The sequence below is a fragment of the Hipposideros armiger genome, unplaced genomic scaffold (genome assembly GCF_001890085.2).
Source record: "Hipposideros armiger isolate ML-2016 unplaced genomic scaffold, ASM189008v1 scaffold_10, whole genome shotgun sequence".
Classification (NCBI taxonomy): Eukaryota; Metazoa; Chordata; class Mammalia; order Chiroptera; family Hipposideridae; genus Hipposideros; species Hipposideros armiger.
Genome location: NW_017731360.1, coordinates 5,366,111 through 5,372,110, shown reverse-complemented (window position 1 = coordinate 5,372,110; position 6,000 = coordinate 5,366,111). Strand labels below are relative to the sequence as shown.

At 38.4% G+C, this 6,000-nt stretch overlaps 1 protein-coding gene across 1 annotated transcript in view; it reads right to left on the bottom strand.

The window, feature by feature from the left end:
- CSMD2 (CUB and Sushi multiple domains 2) overlaps positions 1-6,000 on the bottom strand; it is a 634,343-nt gene that overhangs the window by 86,402 nt on the left and 541,941 nt on the right. The gene's annotated exons all lie outside the window — the stretch shown is intronic.

Sequence of the window (6,000 nt, the reverse complement as noted above, 5' to 3'; positions counted from 1 at the left end):
AAAAATCTTTAAAAAAAATCCATTGTGTTCCTATATACTAACAATAAACTTCAGGGAAAAAAGAAAAACAATTCCTTTTGCAATTGCAACAAAAAGCATTAAATACTTAGGAATAAACTTAACAAAGGGTATGAAGGACTTATACACTGAAAACTACAAGACATTCTTAAAAGAAATTGAAGAAGACACAAAGAAATGGAAAGATATTCTGTGTTTATGGATTGGAAGAATTAAGATAGTTAAAATAGCCATATTACCCAAAGCAGTATACAGATATAATGCAATCCCCATCAGAATTGCTATCAGTTTTCTTTCATCTTATTCATTTAATGATCATCTGTTGAAAATTACTCTAAGTCAGGCACTGTGTCAGCTGCTGAGGAAAGAAGAGGAAACAGACATAGACCTTGACCTCACTAAATTTAGAGCCCATTGAGGGAAATAGTCATCAACTTGATAAACAACAAAAAGAATAGAATTTCGTTTCTCTTAGCTGGCATTTGTTAACTAGTTAGGTTAAACATTTTTCGTATGTTGATGGACTATTTACATTTCTTTTTAAAAACTCTATTCATGCCTTTTGCTCCTATTTTTCTTACAAATTTGAACAACTCTATGTTTATTTAAGATTGGCTTTTGCCTGTTAAATATATTTTCCCAATTTATCATTTGCTTGTATTTATTTATGGCACTCTTGGTTTGTAGACGTATTACATTTTTCTTTAGTCGATTTTCAATGTTTTCCTTTATAGAACTTTAAAAAAAGTTGATAACTTCCATTCTCAGCCTCATGTTTACCTTTAAAACATACCTTCTAAAACCTTCTAAGACACATTTAACTTTTCCAGAAAAAAAAATCAATAAAATGAAATCTCCACCGAAACACAGCTTGGATATTTTGTATTTTGTGGTTACTAGTTTAATCAGGTGATTTCCCATTACATTTCACAAGTTACATTTAAAAAAATTATAAATTTTGCTCAGTGCAGAAAGCTGATGTAATACTGAAAAGCCATAAAACAAAAACTCCCCAAATCTCATCACCTGGGCATAACCGCTGTTAGCATTTTGGTGTATAACCTTTGATCATTTACAGACAACCTCCCTTCCCCCAAGCACACACTGCATCTACCACTTAATTGCTGCAGGACTCCAGGGCAGGGGACGTTTAAGAGTCCTCCATTTCATTTTGTCCCTATCCTCCTTACTCCCCTTGGGGGTGAGGCACTGGTACCGCTTAGCCAGACTCCAGGATGTTAACATGCTAACTGGTGGGGAGGGCTCATTGCTTTACGTCAGGCAGCAGTCAGCTCAACAATAACCAGTGCAGACCACTGCATGTTGTATTCTTTCTTCCTGACTCTTTCTGGATGTTTTCTCATGCTGATGGCTGTGTTAGATTGGCCTTTCATTTGAAGCTTTTAAAGCGAAATTAATTTAGGGAAAAAAAGTGATTCATTTCACATGGTTCAGTTCCATGTACCAGATGACTCAGGGCTTTGCATTTGGGTTTGCGGTCCAAGCCCAGGTAATATTAAAATGCCTATTTTTTGGCCGTTGTTCCTTGTATCTCTCTCAAGAATCTTGCAAGAAGGGATGGCTTCAGTCTTGGTTAGGAGTCTATAATTACTGCATCCTTTAGTTATACCATTATCAGAGCACCCAAAATCAATTGCTTTTGTTTACTTTACAATATAAACATTTCCCTTAATCAATGAATTATATTCTATGTGAATGATTTTTTCACTTTACTTATTTATTTTGACATTCAATATTATTTTATATTAATTTCAGGTGTACAGAATAGTGGTTAGGCATTTATATAATTTAAGAAGTGATCCCCCTGACTAGTCTAGTACCCACCTGGCACTATGCATAGTTATTACCACATCATTGATTATATTTCATATGATTTACTTTACATCCCTGTGACTATTTTGTAACTACCAATTTGTACTTCTTAATCCCTTCCACTTTCTCACTGACCCCCAAGCCCCCTGCCCCCCACCTGGCAGCTATCAAAATGTTCTCTGTATCTACAAATTTGTTTCTGTTCTATTTGTTTATTTTGCTGTTTAGATTCCACATATAAGCAAAATCACATTGCATCTGTCTTTCTCTGTCTGACATACTCCACTCAGCACAATACCCTCTAGGTCCATCCCTGCCACTGCAGATAGCAAGAACCCATTCCCTTCCATGGCTGAGGAATATTGCATTGTATATATGTACCACCTACTCTTTATCCATTCATCCATTGATGGACACCCAGGCTGTCTCCACATCTTGACCATTGTAAACAATTCTGCAATGAACATATGGATGTACACGTCCCCTTGAAGTAGCATTTTGGGTTTCTTTGGATAAATGCCCAGAAGTGGGATTATTGGCTCCTTCACTGTCTCTTGTTACAACCTTTGTTTTAAAGTCTATTTTGTCTGGTATAAGTATTGCTACCTCAGCTATTCTTTGTTTGCATTTTCATGAAATATGTTTTCCCCATCCCTTTACTTTCAATCTGTGTGTGCCTTTCGATCTGAAGTGAGTCTCTTGTAGGCAGCATATGTAAGGGTTTTGTTTTCTTATCCATCCAGCCACTCTGACTTTTGATTGGAGCATTTATTCCATTTACATTGAAAGTGATAGTTATTTAACTATTGCCATTTTATTATTCATATTTTTGATCTTCTTTGTTTATTCCCTCTAATGTATTATTTACTTCAGATATTGTATTCCTCATTTCTGACTTTTTAAAATGCTTTCTATCTCTATTTTTATGTTTCCTATCTCTTTTGTTGAAGTTCTCACTGAGATCATTGAGCATCCTTATAAACAGTGTTTTGAACTCTGCTTCTGGTAGATTGCTTATCTCCATTTTGCTTAGTTCTTTTTCTGGAGCATTGTTCTGTTCTTTTATTTGGGACATGTTTCTTTGTCTCTCCATTTTGGCTGCCTCCCTGTGTTTGTTTCTATGTATTAGGTATGGCTGCTATGCCTCCCAGTCTTAGTAGAGTGGCCTTATGTAGTAGGTGTCCTGTGGGACCCAGTGGCACAGTCTCCCTGGTCACCTGAGTTGGGTGCTCCACCTGTGTCCCTTGTGTGGGTTATGTGTGTCCTCCTCTTGTAGTTGAGCATTGGTTGCTGTCTGCAGGTCAGTGGGAGGGGTTGACCCTCAGGCTGATTGGTTGTGAGGACTGGCCATGACTACAGTGGAGGAGATGTGGTGCAGGGGCTGACCCTACAGAGCAGGGGTCACTTTAGCGGGGCTCTGGTGGCTGACCAGTCTGCCCTTTGGGTGTGCCATTTCTTGGAAGCAGCCATGTAATGCTCTGGCTTGGTCTGAAGCTGGCCACTGGGAGTGCCAGCCCTGTGGCTTCCTGCAAAGGGTCCCCATGCAGGCCAAGTTTAGCCTCAGCCTTTGCCCTGCCCAGGGCCACCTGGTATCAGCCATAAAGCAATCTGCAGATGGGCGCCACCTGCACTGGGCTTGGAGGTGCCTTGAGAGGCCAACCCGCAAACTGAGGCCAGCTGTCGCTAGTGCTAGGCTTAGGTCTGCTCAGCCAGAGGTACGGGACATGCCAAAGCCAGATGCTACTCATTTGGATTTTGTGAACCTTTGAGAGATTTTAGGAAAGTCCACAGCATGAGCTAAGACAGGTTGTTTGTAGAGAAAAGCCACTGGAAGCAGCTTCGGTGTGTCTGAAAGTTGGGTGGGGTGTGGTATCAGGAAATTACTGGGGGGTGGGGATGTGTGGATGAAAGGTGATAGCCAGTTTGATGAAAACTTAGATATTTGAACTCTTATTTTTCTGACTATCAAAGTCAATAATCGACTATCTATTGATTCTTCCCCTATGAAAGACAAGAACATGCCCTTTCTCGTATCCTTCTAACTACTTGGGCATTTGTTAATATAAAATTATTATTTTAATCTTTTAAGAATTATTGTATTTGCATTCTGTTTTGAATCTATATTTTCAATTATTATTAGGCTTAAATCTGTGATTACCTAGTCAATGCTTCCCATTTTTATCTTGTCTTTTATGTATTCTCTTTATATTGAGTTATTCACTCATTGCTCAGGCAGTTACATCCTCGAGTAACAATTCAAATTGAGAGTATGGGTGACATTAATTTTAAGCTCTTGGATATCAGCAAATGTCTGTCTCTTGCTTTCACATGTGAAGTTCCCAACTATTTTTTCCTTAAACATCTATAAAAATGCTTCCTTCATTTTCTAATCAAATGCCAAAATTAATTAGTCTGAGAATTTTTGATTTTGGCACCTTATAGTTAACTTTCTCAGCCTGGATTCTAGTAGATTTCCTCTACCCTTCATCCTTATAATTTGAAAAACTGGTCAGGCTTAAAAAAAAATGTCTCCTGGTATACAGTAAGTTCTTTTATTCTGTATGTATAGGTTTTTTCCCCCCCACAGTATATCTTTTGTTTATGCACAGATTTTTCTTCGTCTCATAAGAAATTTCTATTTGAACCTTCTGGGTCTTTCTTCCATAAATGGTTTTTCTCAGTACGTTTGTTCTTTGTTCACTGGATCTCTTTATCAACCGTCTTTTCTCCCATCATTTTCAAGTCTGCTCTTTTCCATCTTTGTGTTGTGCTTTCCAGGCTTGTCCCTTACATCTCTGAATTGCTTTTCGATGGTGTTGGTTCTGCTCTTTGCTGATTCTTATGCCAATTTAAATTGGGGTACTGCATTTCTTTCAATCCTTTTAAAATTATTTTGAGCAATCACAAAGCCATGGGAAAAGATGGAAGTATAGTACAACAAACTTTTTTCATGAACCAGTTGAAAGTAAGTTGCCAGCAGGATGCCCCATAACCACAGAATACTTTAGTGTGTGTCTGCTATAAACAAGCACATTCTCTCACATAACTACAACACAAGTGTCAAAAGCAGGAAATTAACACTGATGTGCTGCTACCATCGTATCCTCACATTCCATTCACATTTTATCACTTGTCCCAATAAAGTCCTTAATAGAAAAAGGATCCAGTTCAGACTCATAAGCTGCATTTCATTGTCACACGTCTTTAGTCTCCTTTAGTCTGGAACAGTTCCAAAGTCTTTCCTTGACCTTCATGACTTTTACACTTTTGAAAATTATATGCCAGTTGATTTACAGTATGCAATACTATATTCTATTACCCCTCAATTTAGGTTTGTCTGATTCCTCAGGATTATGTTCAGGCTGTGCATCTTTGACAGGACTATCACAGATGTGATGCTGGGCTCTTCTCATTGCATCCTACTAGCTGGGGTATGATTTCAGTTTGTCTCACTACTGACGATGCTCACCGGAGTCACTTGGTTAAAGTGGTGTCCTCCAGGCTTCTCCACTGTAAAACTATTCTTTTATTCCTGTGTAGTCATTGTGTTTAGAGGTAGTTTGAGGCTATGTAAATATCCTTTTCTTCATAAACCTTTATTTAATTAAGTAATTAATTAGTTACTACCTGTAAGGATATACATGGTGCCCTGGTTTATTCAACAGCTTACCACTTATTACCAATATTAATTATTTTGATGCTCAAATTATCTCCATTATGGTCAGTGGGAGTCCTTTCAAGTCAGCTCTATGTCCTTCTGGCATGTCTCCATCATTCCTTGAGTGCTTCCTTGCTTTCTGTCTTAAAATGTGTCAGGCTTACCTTATACTTTCTCTGTCTCAGTTTTGGAATCAACCATTTCTTTAAGGAGCCCTAGTTCATGTTCACAGAACATGGTATCTAGAAACCATTTCACACGCACCTTGGGCCATCGCTCCCTGGGAATGGCAGTTAGCGCTGTGCTATGGCCATGGTGGCATATACTCTTCACGTGACTATTTCTCTATGTCTCTTTCTGCCTCTCTGTCACTACCTCTTCCACTCCCTCTTAGAGCTGAATGTGTTCAAGTTTCTATAAATGCAGGTATGATGCAATAACACCATATCTTCCCACTAGAGCAGACAGTACAGAACTGAAAGACCTGGGAA